Below are 16,863 nucleotides of genomic sequence, written 5' to 3'. Positions count from 1 at the left end.
ATTAATATTCAAAAGGTACAAGACAAGGCTGTCCACTGTCACCACTACTTTTTATTCTGTCTCTGGAGATATTGAATAATCAGATAAGAAAAGACACAAGCATCAAGGGAGCGGTGATAAAAGGTGTACAATAAAAATTGAGAGCTTTCGCAGATGACCTAGTTTTTATATTAGAGCAACCGATAGACTCAGTAGACTGTCTTATAAACAAGATTACTCAATTTGGTTACTGGGCAGGACTGAAGATCAATTTCCACAAAACAAAATTTTTGACAAAGAATATGACGATGGAACAAATCCAATTTCTTCAACAAAAATCAGGGGTTTTGTATGAGAAAAGAATCAAATATCTAGGTGTACTTATCTCAAATAAGTGCAGCAGTTTAAAAATAGACAATTATTAAAGAAATTTAAAAAGATTTTGAAAAATAGCATGATTTGAACTTATCCTTAATGGGAAGAATAGCCTCAATAAAGATGAACATCCTTCCAAGATTACTATTTTTATATCAAACTATTCCAGTATTTCTAAATAGTGTGTTTTTTCAAGAATTGAATAAGATGGTTTCCAAGAATGTTTGGCAAGGCAAAAAACCTAGAATCAAACTAAAGAGATTGCACGACTCCAAATTAAGAGCAGGTATGGGACTCCCAGACTGGCAATTGTATTACAAAGCTTCTGTGCTTTTGTGGGTAAGAGACTGGATATTATTAAATGACAAGAGACAACTGTTGTTAGAGGGACATGATCTCACCATGGGTTGGCATGCATATCTATGGTATCAAAGACTTGAAGGACATTCCTATTTTAAGAACCACTGGTTTCGGAAATCTTTGTATCATACATGGTCATGGTTAAAAATAAGAATTTACCAAAAAATTCCAAGATGGGTCTCTCCAGTGGAAACATTTACTCATCCAAATCTCTTAAAACCTAATCAGAGTTATAGATACGATGACCTGTTGGGAAAAGAAAGTCAGCTGAAAACTAGAGAGAAGTTGGAAAACATGGACATTAACATGAATTGGTGGTTGAGAATGCAAATTGAATCTAGGTATGTCAAAGATAAGATGACAGGCTTTAACACAGAACAATACCCATTTGACAAAATCCTCCTAAGCCCTCAAGAAAAGCTAATCTCTAAATTATATGCATATCTACTACAGATGAAGACACAAGACAAAGTTGTAAAAGATTGTATGGTCCAATGGGCAAAAAAATTGGGTCATAATATTACATTAGAAGAATGGGAGAGATTGTGGAAGTTCAATGTTAAATTAACTAAGTCAGTAACTTTTAAAGAAAACTTGTATAAGATGTTTTATAGATGGTACTTGACTCCACAGAAATTGTATAAGATCTATACTAATATGTCTAACAAATGTTGGAAATGTACTAAACAGGTTGGTTCTTTTTATCATATGTTGTGGACATGTGAGATGGTGAATGACTATTGGAAAATGGTTCACGAATTACTACGGAAGATTATGAAGACACAGATTCAATTCAAACCAGAACTATTTTTATTCAATCTATTTCCTGAGGACTATTCCAAAGAAATGAGACATTTGTTGGCACATTTCAACACAGTAGCCAGGATTCTCTTGGCGCAGAGATGGAAATCTCAGGAAATTCCCACGAGAATGGACTTGGTGGGAAAAATTCTGGAAACAGCAGAGCTGGACTTTTTATCCCAGCTGTTGGCTGGGAAATCTAAGGAAGAAGCAAGAAAATATTGGATTAAATTTTATGTCTGGCTAGACACTCAAGACTCTTAAGATTCTCTGGTGTGAACTTATATCTCCTTTTCCCTATATTCTGTATTACAAGATTGCCTTTATTGGAATTGTCAATCTCAGTAGATATTTTAACAAAAAGATTTATAATATAAAATATTAAAATGTTGATGATGCATAGTTTAGAGACAATATGTGACATTTTATGTATTTTAAGAAAGTATTGCAGATGTAGACTAGTATTCTTTGAAAGTATTTTTTATGCAGACTAAGACTAATTTGTAATCTTATATCCTTTCCCTTCCTACTCCCTATCCCCAATTCCTTGAAACCAATAAAATTTTTAAAACTGGAGAACCAGCACCTTGAACTGACTAGTAACCAATGGAGTAGTCTCCAGAATGAGTATGATGTGTATTCTGCCTAGTGCCTGATAGTAACTGGGCTGGAGTGTTCTGCACCAGCTGAAGATTCTGAGTTGCTTTTAAGGGCAAATGCATATAGAGTGCATTATAGTAGTCTATTCTTGAGGTGATCATTGCATGGATCTGCATGACCAGATCAGCTGAATCAAGGTAGAGGGCCATGTGCTGATTTAAATGGTCCTAGATAGGAGTAGTGCTGCATAGGATTACATTGTGAGTGTCCCCGGCTGATATATGTTGTTGTAATTCCTGGGTCCTTCGTGCAAGGGCAATATTTTTAACTTAGATTGTCACTGGATGTTCATGGTCCCTAAATATTTAGTATTTGCAGGAACTGAGTTGTCCAGGCAATAAGGATGAATCAAGAACATCTGTATATTCAGAAAGCCTTTGTGGTATGCACTGACATGTGTTTCTTGTGGCTCCCTATACTGAAGCTGCTTGTACATGGCCCTAGTATTGATAGAGGAGAGCCCACTGGATTGTATTGAACCAGTAGATAAAATTATTCTTACTAAGACATAGTTGTAGTAAGCAAAGTTGGATATGCTGATCTTACATGTGGACAAGTTACATCTGTGTTCCTCACACACAGCGGGTATGAATATCAACATAAATGTTGGCAAAGTCTTACAGAACTTCTGAGGAGGAGGAATTTGCCCATCATCTAATGAAAACTTGATGGCTATGTCTTAATGTCATAGAATCATAGAGTTGGAAAGGACCCCCTTCACAAATACACTCTCTACACACATATATCCCCAGTGATTCTTGCTCCATGCCGAGAAGATGGCAAAAACCTCCAGGATCCGTTGCCAAACTGTCCTGGGAAAAAATTGCTGACTGACCTCAAAGTGTCAATCAGCATTTCTCTGGGTGTGTAAGAAAGTCTTTCTCCACAGGGGGGGACCCAAAGCAGCTTACTTAATTCTCCTCCTCCCCCTTTTGATCTGCACAACAACCCTGTGAGGTAGGTTAGGCTGAAAGTCTGTGACTGGTCTGAAATCACCCAGTCAGCTTCCACAACAAGAACCTGGATCTGGCAGACCCTGCTCTGAAGCTATGTCACACTGCTGTCATGGGGGGCTGCTACTGAACAGGAGTAAGCAGCCAGGCCTAGTTAAGTCATGCCTGTCAGTCAGGTGGCATCAAGTCAGGCCTAGGGTAGCCGACTTTTGGGTGGAGCCTGAAGATCTTCCGGTATCACAACTGAACTTCAGACAACAGATCTCTCTCCCCCTGGAGGAGATAACTGCTTTGGAGGGTGGACTATGGCATTGCATTCAGCTAAGGCCTCTCCCCTCCCCAAACCCTGCCCTCGTCAGACTCCACCACAAAATCTCCAGGAATTTCCCACCAACTTAGAGCTGGCAACTCTAGTCAGGACTGGGCTCAATGGGTTCTCCCTCAAAGGCCAAAATAGGCCTGGAAAGGGCTTCCCCTCACCTTTTACTGACAGAACCAAGTTAGGTTACCTAGCAGCAGCCACTGCCTAGCAGCTTCCTCATTAACCCAGTCCTTGTCTGTTCTGGGGCTGGAGTGTGGGGTTGCTTTTTGAGTGACATGCAGCTCAGCCAAAGGGAGGGTGATCCCAATATGGTTAGGCTTTTATATCTATAGGATTTTGCAGATGCATTTGTTCCTTTTGCTTAGAGGTGTAGCATGTATTTGTATAGTAGTCAGTCCCCAAAATTCTATTGCACATCAGAATAACTAAAAAACAAAATCAAATGGAAGGGCTGTGTAAAGACATCTTAACTCCTCAAATCTTCCATTTAATTCTTTGTGACACATTTAATTATCTGTGTAAATGGCCTGTACTTTGAGATGTGATAGGGATCCATGGGGGCAGAGAATATGAGGGTTAAGCTTTCATCCTGCACTATTGCTACTACATTTTAGGGTGCTCTAAGCAAGGAGTGGCCAATGGTAGCTCTCCAGATGTTTTTTGCCTACAACTCCCAACAGCCCCAGCCAGCATGGCCAATGGCTGGGGCTGATGGGAGTTGTAGGCAAAAAACATTTGGAGAGCTACCGTTGGCCACCCTTGCTCTAAGCTATCCTTAGTACAACCTGTGTAGTAGGTAGGCTCCTTCTGTCCTCAGACGGAGACAAAGATTTGGTTTAGAAAAGTAGGTCTGACCTAGACATTTTAGTGTAGTGGTTAGCAGTGCAGACTCTAATCTAAGAGATCTGGGCTTGATTCCCGACTCTTTCACTTGCACAGGTTGGTGTAACCTTGAATCAGTCACAAGTTTCTTTCAGAGCAGTTCTCAAAGGAGCTCTCTTAGCTCCCCTTGCCTCACAAGGTGTCTGTTGTGGGGAGGGAAGGAGATTGTAAGCCGCTCTGAGACTCTAAGTGAAGGGGAGGGTATAAATCCAGTCTTTCCTCTTCAGTTCCTCTCCCCTCCCCCATTGCAGTGGTTTCCATAATGGTCAGAAGGATGAGGAGTAAAGCTGGAGAAGTAGAGTGGCAAGAGCAAGTGGAAGAATAACTGATAGAAAGGAGAGCTCTCAATCCTTCCTGCATCTAACACATCTAACAGGCTTTTTTTTATTTTTTGTCTATAAAATCAGTTCTCAACATTCTGTCATGCTTAACACAATCTAGAATGTGACATGGAAACAGTGAGTTTCTTAATGACATCACCAAGGGCAGGAAGCCTCAGTAAAGGAAGCCTTTACTTCTGTATAAATGAATACATGACGTTGAATTCCTACCAGGAAAGGTGAAAAGCTGCATTTGGGACATTGTTGATGTGAAGATTAAGTATCCTTCTCCTCTGACTCTGGGATCCCTGTACTATACAAGTGTCCTCTGTGCAAGCACACAGTCTGTCTGCCATAATGAATGTTTTTCTAGTATATATTTAAGACATATTCTTTCTGCACCTTTCATAATCCAAAATGTCAGATTCTGGATATATTAAAAAAAAAAAAAAAAAAACAGAAAGGAGGTAACCAGTTTAGAGGATGGATTTTAGAGAAGGGGAAATTGAGATGTTCTGTTGGGGAAAGGGAAGGAAGGAGTCATTACTTTACCCAGTCTAAAACATTCATATACTTGCCCTTTCATTCTGTGTTAAAAATTAGCTTTGACCACACTGCATGATGGTTTACACTAAGAAATGTACATTTAGGGCTGTATTTTTATTTATTTAAAACATTTTTATGCTGCCTTTCCACCAAATTAGGTGCCCAAGGCCTAAATATACTATATGCTGTGATAGTGAAGCACAGGAAAGTGAAGGTCCTTTGTGTTCTAAACCAGGGGTCCCCAACCCCCAGGCCATGGACCGGTACCAGTCCATGGCCTGTTAGCAACCGGGCCGTGGAGTGAGGCAGAGGCACTGCCCAGGTCCTAGGCATACAAAAGAGGCAGCACAGCCTCACTCTGAAGCACTACCTCTTTATTCGCCCAGGTCCTGGGTGGGCGGAAGGGGCAGGATGGCAATGACCTTTGCCTATCCCTCATTTAAGGCCCCCGTGGGACAGGGTGTGGGCGCGGAGGCAGCCTGGGGCAGCAGAAACCCCAGAACCCCCACCCCTACTGGTCCATGGAAAAATTGTCTTCCACAAACCCGGTCCCTGGTGCCAAAAAGGTTGGAGGCCACTGTTCTAAACAACTGGAAATTTTGAATCTTGATTTTATAAGAGGATGTGCACTACTGGAAGTTTGTGGATTTGGTAAGAAACTAGTCAGCATAATGTAGTGGCTAGAGTTTCAGACTAAGATTTGGTTCAAATCCTCAGCATGCCATAAAGTACAATGGGTAATTTTTGGTGACCACTCTCAGTCAGCTTCAGCTACCTCACAGGTTTGTGAGGGCAAAATGAGTAATGGGGAAGGGAGAACGACACTATTCTGAGTTCCTTGGAGGAAAGGAAAGATCTAGATAGATGATTTGTTAGAAATAATTATCAGTGTGCTATATACTGAGTCACTCCTTTGTGCTGTTTATGATATGTCTACATACCATTGTATTAGGCACAAAGGAAATACAATGAACAAATGTTAAGCTTGTGTATTTGTTGGGGATGGCTTGACACTGCAAAAAAAAAGTCTGTGTTCTAGTTTCTTCTGTGTACATAAACGGATTGCTTTGTTTCTTGTTGGTCTCCCTTAGCTCCCCATAAGCCAGAAAATGTCAGTTTTAGTTATCATGATTTCTGTGTAAATAATCAGTCATACTGTTTATAGTTGGAGTTTCTACTGCATGTTTTTATATAGCCAAAGAAGCAAACTGTAAAATATATTTTTCTTGGTATATCTTTTGCTTTATTTGTGAGGAGTTTATAGGAGTAATTTAATGGGCCTATGTGCCCTTGGTCTTACACCTTGTTCTTAGTCTCATTAGGTGTGCCATTGGATGGGAGCAGGGTCACTTTATAAGCACTTAGCCAGCTGACAGGTCATTAAAGCATTTTAGCATGTTCTTTCAGAATAGTTTAACAGGACATCAATATGGCATTTGATTATCCTGATTTCTACATTGTTCATATTTTGTCAGGCATTCCCCCCCCCCCCCCAAGTCTGGTGGTTGAGGCATAAGGGTACTTTGGGATAAAAATAATTGGCTTTATTACTGTTTAGGTTGTATTGTAGAATTCTGAGCCTTTAGTGATCTCTTCCCATCTTCTTTGGTTCGTATGAACATTTTTACCCAGTTATCTGAACTGTATATGCAAGTTTTGTTTGGACAATATAGTTTGAATATTGAACATTTTGTGCTGATGCCAGTGTAGTTAACAATAAGGTGCTAGGCGAGGTGATGGTCTGATTCTGTATAAGACAATTTAATTTGAAGGGTTACTTATGTGAAAGTTTGAAATGATTGTTTAAATATATACTGTTGAAGTGTCTCAAATTTATGACAGTTAAGCAATACCATCTTAAGTAGAGTTATATCCTTCTAAGTCCATTGACTTCAATGGAATAAAAGGGTATAACTTTGTTCAGGATGGCTCAGCTAAAATCGTATTTAAATTATGTAAGTGCTAAATAAGGTGCCTTTGCTAAGTGAGCTGCTTTTAATAAAATATCACTAATTTTTAAACATCTAGCATTGAGCTGGATGATGTAAGTGGTAAAGATCTATTCTGTAAATGGTACGGTTGGATTACATCAGTGACAAACTAGCATAGAATGCCTTCATTTTTTCACTAGTGCTCTGCATTTTTTTAGTTGCATATGAATGAACACATTTATCTATAGAGCAGCTGCTGAAAAATATAGAAATTTTTATAGTTAGGATAGTAGGAATGAGCAGATACAGAGTTTATGGTGCATCCAAATGTTCAATATTGTATCTAAAACTTAGTTTTTAGGATTGTTGCGCAGGTACTTTTGAGGTGTTCTCTGGATTTTGGGAACCCACTGTAAGTCCCAAATCTCTTGTGGGTTTCAAGAGATATTTGGCAAGGCATTCTTGATGTTCTACTACAAGTATGAAAGTAGAAGCACAGTGATGATTACAGGATCCTGTATCATGTACATATGTAATGTATAACTGTAAGTGTCCAAAGCTTGGTGAATATGGACATTCACATATGAATGCTGACAATCCCAAGTGTCCTTTCATGTGTCCAGAAACAGCATTATACCAGTGCATGTTGACAGTAACTTAAATGTGATTGTCAGCATTCATTTGCACATGTCTGGAATCCCATCTGGTCACTCTCTGTATTTAATACACTCTCTCTGAATCAGATTTGCTACATCCATTTTGGGTTGTCAGAATTCACACATGAGTGTCAGCATTCACTATACTACATTCCTGTACAAGTAGGCATAAGTTGCATAACAAGATTATTGAAATTAGAGGTGGAAGGAATAATACGTGCTTCTGTTGATCTTAAAAATGTACTTTTCTCCCTTTCTCACAATACAAGAACTCATGGGCATTCAATGAAATTGCTGAGCAGTCAAGTTAAAACGGATAAAAGGAAGTACTTCTTCACTCAAAGGGTGATTAGCATGTGGAATTCACGGCCACAGGAGGTGGTGGCGGCTACAAGCATAGACATCTTCAAGAGGGGGTTAGATAAAAATATGGAGCAGAGGTCCATCAGTGGCTATTAGCCACATTGTGTATATGTGTGTGTGTGTGTGTGTGTGTGTGTATATATATATATATAATTTTTTTGGCCGCTGTGTGACACAGAGTGTTGGATTAGATGGGCCATTGCCCTGATCCAGCATGGCTTCTCTTATGTTCATTCATGATAGAAGTGTGTCAGTCTTAAAGTAAGTGTGGGAAACAGCAAGTGGATGTCAGAGGAGACTGTGCTTTAAATTTTAGGTTTTTCTTCAGAAGTTTTGTTTTGTACCAGTTAGCCTGCAGATTTAAGTTACCATGTGGACACTAGAAGTAGAATTCAGAGTGCGCCTTTACACCAAAGTGCAGCATCTTGAAACCAGAGCTTTTTATAAAAGAAATTCTCCCTCTGAGGTGAAGGACATCTTGGTTCTTTTTCTTTTCTTTTCTTTTTCTTTTTTGTATTTGTATGTGTGTCTGCATCTGGAAGTCATGGCAGTTTCTGGTGACTCACCCCTACATTCATTATGCCTCCTGAATTTTTTGACATTATTAAGGAAACCATGAGAAACAAAATATATAACTTCTGTCAGCAGGGAGATTTTAAACACATGAGTGCAGTGGACATCTTCACCCACTCGTCCCTTGAGAAAGAGATAGAAAAATGCTGCCAGCTAGAGGTAGATCTTCTTAGTGGTCATTGTGCATCACATCTATGGGATATGATACACCTGCATCAGTAACTCACAAAGCTAGAAGGATTTTCATGCCCTTCCCAGTGTCGTGCACAGGGGCTCCACCATGCATGCTCACTGGGAGGGGTGCGAGGATCCCACCAGTTTATTTCTGACCGCCACACTGATCAGTTCAGTGCTTTCACTGTGGTTGGTTTTTCTTTAATTTTTTTGTTCCTCAACTCTTCCTTGTTTTCCTATATTAGAAAGAGTAACAAATAGGATCTACAAACTTTCAAACTAATGGGGGGGCTATGCCTGCCCACCCTTCCTTTAACCACTTTTTTCTAGGACATTTACCAACTTTGGGGGATTTTTAAATGTCTGAAGTGTGGTAGCAAAATCCCACCACCTGACAGCCACTTTTGTGTCTCCTCTACTTGGGAGAGGCACACAGGCCAGATTCCTGCATACACTGTGCAAAATTCTCAAAGCAAACTAAAAAAAATGGAGCAGCCAGGCTTCAAACAGCACTTTTCAAATCAGCCCTGTTGGCCACGCCAATGGTGACAACCCAGCTCGATTCCTCCAATCATACCCTGGTCTTGACCACTGCTTTGACATCAATAGCCAACATGTAATCAAGTCAGTTTCCTTCTGACACTGATCAATCAGTACTGAAACGTCCAGTACCGGCCTCTAAGTTGGATTCCTCCATTCCTGCCAAAACTTGTAGGGAGGAAAAGGAGCCTAAACAGGACAAACTGAAGAAACACAAAAAGAAGAGAGACAAGTCCAAGAGCCCCCACCGAGGATCTAAGCTTCTGGTTAGACTTCTTCAACCAGAAGAAGTCCAACCTTATCCCAAACACCAGAGTCCTGTTTAACAAAGCCAGAATAAACTCCTAACTCTACAGAGCATTTCTTCCTCCCCAAACAGCCAGTGCCTGCATTTCTGAGATCCATCTCATTTGGTCACAGGATGACACTTAAGCTCTTCAAATACAGTTCCTGTTGGGACTGATGGCAGCAGTGACCTCTGTAATCATATTTGCCAAGCTCCAAGTATTCAAACCTCAAATTCGTCCTCAGTCTGTACATCTGCTCCTACCATCAGGGGTACTATCATCACTGGAGTGCTGGGTAGATGAACAAAATCTACTAGAAGGTACCTCTTTCCACCTTCCTGTCCCATCACTTACTCTGACGATGAACACCTCCCTGTGGAGGTGTGGGGCTCACATGAATGGCCTATATATGGGTGCTTAATGGGAACCCCACATCTTGAACCAGCACATCAACTTTTTAGAACTCTTCGCAGTGAAGCACACTCTTCAGTCGTTCCACCAACTTGTTGTGATGAAGGTTGCCTCAGTCCTCACAGACAACACAACTACAATGCGTTATAGCAATAGACAGTGAGGCACTGCTTCCATGACCCTTTGCCTTCTCATTCAGCCTCAGAAGAGAAGGGCCCTTTGTGGTAAGTGTCCAGTAGCCATACTCTGTCCACCTGTTGGAGCATAGCCAATGTAAAGTTTGCAGAGTGGGTATAATATGTCCATGATTACTCATGCCAGTGAGCAAACACCCAACTGCAAATAATGGCAGGTTAAGATCCTAAACGACCAGAGAACATTTTTAAAAATAGTGTAAAAATTCCTATCATGGTATAAATAAAATGCATATACTAGTAAAGAAAGATTAAGGGAGAGGTATCTAATTTCTTGGATTGCCTTGCTTACATTACTTGAATGTGAACAATTGTCAGTCATTAACCGGCAGTCATCATCTTGCCTGCCAAACTTCATTGTCTGTAATGAAGCAATAGTATTTAATTAGCTAAATGAGGTGTTTTGAGTCTTGATTAATACTTAAATAATCTTTCTATTCTCAATAGATATTAAGTATGCTTTAGTTTCTGAACAGCTGTTGCTTCCTGGGAAGGGCAGGAGAGCTGTGACGTTCTTCAGTTTAACATAAAGATGTATAGAAGAGCAGGAGACACAGGATGATGGATGGCAAATCCCCTTCCCCCAGGATCTTGCAGAAAGAAATACAAATTAACTACTAAAATTAAACTTCTGTGTCTAGAAAAATGGAACTACTCCTGTGTATAAATTGTGCCAATTGAGCAGAGAGATATAATCTTGTTACTAATGTTTTTGCATTTTTAACGTATTAATATTGGCAAGGGCTTTATAGGATACTGAAAGCTAACACACAGCCACTAGAGATTCTCCAAAGACTATGCCCTCTCCCCTTATTTGGAGATTTCAAAAAGCATTGCCTGTATTTTTTCAGACGTGTATTTCTAGCAGCAAGAGCTTAAAGCTTTCTGAAACAAAAATGGAGGTGTTTTGGAAATTGAATTTTGCATTCAGTGCTACATGGTTGCCTTTCAAAAATATACATAGACCTCGACTGCTCTTGTAGTAGTGTGGGGGCACTGTGTTCCAGCAATTTCTCAAAAGCTCCATCAGACATCTCTAGTGATCTGTTGCAAGGCATCTGTCTGTTAAACCAGATGAACGCCACACTTTTTTGCAACAGTTGACATCACCAGAGCTCTGTACCTGCTTTCACTGGTAATGAGCTTACCAATGTTTTGTTGCTGATTCTGATCTCTTCTGGTCTGTTTTATAAATGTTATCTGCCTTTCAATTACCCTGTACAAATTATTCTCCCCATGTATTGTCACAGACACACTCATTTTAATTATTTTGTTCTGTTGTGTTCTGTAAGTAGTGATGTGCCAGTGATCTAATTTGTCACTTATGCATTAAAAATCCTTTTTTTCCTTGGCAGCCCACTTATGTTTACTTTGGTATAATCAGTTGTGATTGCATTAATCCCAGAGAATGAGATCAAATAGGTAAGATATAATAAAAAACAGATCATTGACTATAGAAATATACAAGTTTTGAATTTGAATTGTGGTCTGGGGACATAAATCTTTCTGATTACTACGGATTTGATGAAATTGGTGGCCCCAGCTGATCACTAAAGCATGGCAGTAGCATCAGCTAATGCCATAAATGGGAGTTCTGTATTCTGGGAGAGTCTCAGAGTACAAAGAAAACTGGCATTACTTCTTTATCCCAAACAAGGGGAAACTCCCTATTTAAAAACAAATAAATAAAAAGCAGAATAAGTTTTGGGCCTGCATACACTTCTCATGTTGTCGTTATAGAACCCTGAAAACATGATGGCAAAGCTAATTAAAAAGCCCTCACTCAGCTGGAAGCAAGCAGGATTACCCCCATGCCATAGCTGAATCTAGCTCATGCTGTGGTTTACAGCAAGAAAGACTGCAGGATTTGTACGTAGGCTGGGTTTTGTTTTGTTTTTTGAGCTTGCAAAGGTGTATAAGAGATAAACAGCAGTAAGGTGGGTTTTCCTTTGTAACATGACCTGTGGCTGATATAATGATGGTAGCATGAAAGCAGTGATTCCTAGAGCAGGGACAGTCTGCTGTCCAGTAGTTTGGCATTGGATTTTTTTGGGGGAGGGGGTTAGAATATATTGCCTTGCACTCAGCAGCTGCACAATTGAATATTATCCATTGAAACAAAATATAATTATTAATAATATAACATAAGAATACTATAAAGTAAGGAAGGATATTTATTATCAGATTAAAGGCAGTTTGTGTATGTGGACCTTAAAACATGCATTAACAGACCAATCCTGAGTTCCGCCGCAGAGTCCTGCCTGAGCATAGAACTAGTGTAGGTGGCATTAGTCAGCTTCCAAAGGGGAGAAGTTATGCCAAGCAGGAAGGGGAATGGAGCATAGGCGGATGAGCAGGCACAAGAAAGAAGCTGTTGCCATGGTGATCCCACCTGTGTGTGCACTATTGGCTCGCTGCCAAGGCCCTGTGTCACCCTGATGCCCCCTGCTGTGTGCATGGAACTCCTCCCCCGGGGGCTGCAGAACTCAGAGTGTGAGGTGCTGGCCATGCATCCATTAGCCTCCCCCCCATCGTGCTATGAGTACAACAGCCCTGTGGGGTTGGGCAGGCTGTCGGGATGGCCAGGCTGAGGGGTGGCACCCAGCGCAAGGCCACCCTTCCATGGGATGCATGGGGCAAAGACACCCCCTCCCCTGTCCAGCCTTGCCGCGGTGGTAAAGCAGCTCATAGTTTTCCCCCTCCCCAAGAAACAAGCGAGCCCACCCTCCAAGTCATTCCTTCGGGGAGCCCACTGATAGAGGGGCAGAGGGGGTGGGGTGGGAGAGGGGCAGAGAGGAGTGAAGTAGAAGCAAAGCAGGAGGGACAAAGTAGGTGCACATCTAAGGTTTTATTGTGCTGGAACCAAGTGGAGTAGCATCCCAAGTGGCTTCAGTCTGAGAGGAGGGCAGGAACAGCTGGCTGCGAAGAGCAGGGGGGGGTGGTGAGGTTTGAATCACCACAAACAGAAGCCTCTCTGTTGAATTCCAACCTGCAAAACAGAGAAAGAGAGCCTTTGCACTTGAGCAGTAGTGCCATGCCACTTGCAGCCAGGGAGGTCCCATCCTGACAGGGGCAGCAGAGGTGGTGGGGTGTGTATGTGGATAAAATAAAGAACCCACAGCACATGATGGAACCAGCCAGTGCACACCCACTTGTCCTGGGTTAAAACATTCTTGGCTTGCTTGTAATTCCTCAGCTACAGCAGCTGCAGTTTGGGACTGTGTCTTAGACAGTCACTGACTTGCCTCCCCACAGGCAATGGAGCAGCTGCCAGACCCCCCACCACCACCTGGTGCCCTGTCGGGGGGGGGGAACAAGGCAAAGGACAGATCAGGGGGGGGGCCTCCAGCAGCGTCCAAGGGGTGTGGCAACCATCCCATGCCTGCGCTCACTGCCAGGTCCCAGTGCCGGAGATGGTGTCAATCTGCCCAGCCTCAGGAGAGGGGCCAACTTGAGGGTTCAGTCGCACTTACCTGTCTGTGTGTGAACACCCTTGTGCGCTGAGCCTCTAGAGGATGGATACCCATTGGGGCTTAGAAACAGGAGAGGTTAGCCACGGAGTAGAGACTTTGCTCTCCTCCTTGCAAGTCAAATAGCTCACACAGTACTGTCTACGTGCCTTCTCTGTGCAGCTCCCACCGCCAAAGTGCTCCAAACTTCATGCTAAGTCCACACGGCAGGGAGCTCTGTGGTAGAGTCCCATGCCGCATGCCCTACCCTAACTGAAGAGTTTTGTGAGGCTGGGGCAGAAGCTTTTCTAGGAGACGAGGAGCAGCGATTGTGTGTTGGGGAGGGGGCTCGCCCTTCCAGGGCCATGAGGGGATTGGTGAGGCACACGACTCCCTAAGCGGTTTGCAAGCTCATGCGGTGGCAGTGGCAGACTTTGTTTTCTGTTTCAACGAGTGTCTATGGGATATGCCAGCATTTTCGTTGTCGTAACTTTACACCTCTCAGTATATCTACCTGGTTTAAGACTGTTTACACGAAATTTTTGACTATTAATTGTAATCTAAACGCTATTCAGGAATTAAGTTGTCATGCATCACTTGCTTTGTTGAGAAGTTGTGTAAAATTAACTGATTATTGAAGCTGTGCTTTTGAAGCACAGCACACTTGTTCATCTCAATTTTTTGGCATTCCTCCTCCAAAATCTCTTTCATCCTTTAATCTGTTGACCTCTCCAAGTCTTTTAAGAGCTTTTATATTCACTAAATTAAATGTCCACTCTTTAGTAAATATGAGGGGTATATAAGAACTAATTTGGTCCTGTTCTTTAGGCAAGATTGATACTATTGCACACATTCTCCTTGAGTGTCTTTTGTATATTAGATACTATATTTTACCATGTTTGTCAGCCTATGAGACGGTTACATCTCTATTTGCTAATAAGGACTCCCAAAAAACCCCTAACTGTTTGAACATTTTTTTTTACTCCTTTTGTCCTTTGGATTAATAAATGATTTACATTAACTATTCACTGCTCAAGAACCTGTGTATCATAGAGTTTTTATTGGATGAAAGGAATGGAAACCAGTGCGAAATTACGGCCAACTGACCCTTATATTTGCTCTCCAGCTTCCTTAGGTCTTTATGCTTTTTGTGGCAAAATGCCCAATTATCTATCAGACCTAACCACTCCAAGTCATCGCAGGGCATTTATGTTGGCTAGACTAAACGCGTTTCCCTCCAAAGTTTTACAAGGGAGATATCAGCGAGTCCCTTTAGCCGACAGACTTTGCTCCTGTGGAGCAAATACCCCTGACTCAATCCAGCATATATTGCTTGATTGTTCTTTATACCATAACCTCCGTAAAGATTTATTTGGCAAGCTTTCTTTTTCTCCAGATTTGTCTATTCTGCCACCCTGTTATTATTTATTGAGTGATACTGAGGGGGTGGTTAGTGAGGCTGTGGCAAAATTTCTGGCTGACATCCTTAAATTTAATTCTGACCATGTTTGAATGCATCTGTAAGCTCGGTTTTATTTTGATTTTATCTCCAATGTTTAAATTTTTATATTCTGTGTATTTTTATCTGAATCTATTATGCCATTAAAGGTTTGGTATGGTAGTTTTAAGACATTAGTTGTCTGGAAACCAGTGCAGACTTATATATGAGAACCAGCACTTTTTTATTTTCTTCTTACAGTTTACAAATGGGAAGGGTTTGCCTCCAGATTGGCAAAGCCAATATGGGAATTTAACTATGGCTTCTCTATCTCTTGATCTCAGGTTCTTGATAATTACTCCCCTACCATGTGAACATCAGCCACATCTCCCTTCTAATTGTAAGAATTGGGACTGAGGATAACAAGAGGATAAATCTTTAGATTTAATTCTGTGGGTCCCCTTGTAATCAAACTCTGATTGTACTTGTCTCACAGACCTGGCCAGGTCTCTTACTCACCCGTACATGCTAGCCTTTTTAAAGAATGTCTGTTGTATAAAGAATAAACTGTAAATTTAATTCATTTTGATGGAATAATTATTCCCATACATAAATTATTTCTGTAATTGTCTGGGTTAAGCAGAAGAATTTAAAAAAAATTACACTGGAAGTGTTCCTCGTTGAATAAAAAGAAATATCTGAAATAGCATGTATGGTAATTCTTTACCTTATTTCTCACAGTACTGCTTGAAAACAATGTTCAGCTTTGAACTGATTGATCTAAGTGAGCTAATTTCAGTTTAGAGAATCTAACTGTAGTTTCTTATACTTTATATATTGTATTATATTGTGCCTTTCATTTATCATGGGATTCCAGGGCAGTTTTCCAAAGGATTTAGAGAAGGATTCTCATCCAGGCCTCCAGACCAGATCTGGTTTGCTGCATCATGAGTTCTCCAACCATACTTTGGGACACGTAGTAATGATAGGAAGAGGCTTTGTTTCTATAATGTCATATTTCTTTATTTGCTTACATCTGCTTTAGATAAGACATCTTAAATAGACATAATTCCATGCTGAGATTTAAAAGCAATGTGAACCAGCAAAAAGATTCTCACAAATGCTAGCCGACTGCATTCCTCCCCCAGGTTTTTGTATGTGCTATAGGGTCAAGAAGGGGCAAAGTTTGTCTCTCACAAAGTGAGAGACCCTTCCCACCTTCAAGATCTCTACATGAATAGGGGGCTTGAGGGAAGGATGATTTCTCTTGCTTTGTACTGGAGTCAAAGCAAATCATCTGCAGGAAGTCATTCACTGGTGCCAGTGGTTACATGAAGGCCACGTTGGTGGATTCCTTTTTGGGTTGGAGGATGTATCCTTATAAAAGTACAATATCCACAGCATCAGTACTATGCTAGACAATATTCAAGTATATGACCATTTTTCTATAAAGAACGATCCCTTCAGCCCTCTCTGCACTGCCTCCTTTTTTCAATTTTGTAAGATGGTTAAAGGTTAGGAATTCCTCATTGCTGTTTTGCTTTTATGAGTTTTATGTACTGGGAATTTTTAAGTTTTTAATCAGGTTTCCACTCCAAGTCTGTGATAGAAATTGAAGACCTTTGTTTTAGTTATTATTATTTGTTTAT

General features: G+C 41.0%; 1 protein-coding gene across 3 annotated transcripts in view; it reads left to right on the top strand.

Moving 5' to 3' along the window:
- The window catches only part of CDK17 (cyclin dependent kinase 17), a 145,619-nt gene that overhangs the window by 43,689 nt on the left and 85,067 nt on the right, over window positions 1–16,863 (top strand). The gene's annotated exons all lie outside the window — the stretch shown is intronic.

This window comes from Heteronotia binoei, chromosome 8 (assembly GCF_032191835.1).
Source record: "Heteronotia binoei isolate CCM8104 ecotype False Entrance Well chromosome 8, APGP_CSIRO_Hbin_v1, whole genome shotgun sequence".
Classification (NCBI taxonomy): domain Eukaryota; kingdom Metazoa; phylum Chordata; class Lepidosauria; order Squamata; family Gekkonidae; genus Heteronotia; species Heteronotia binoei.
Note: the sequence above shows the minus strand (reverse complement) of the source record. Positions and strands in the feature narration are given on the sequence as shown.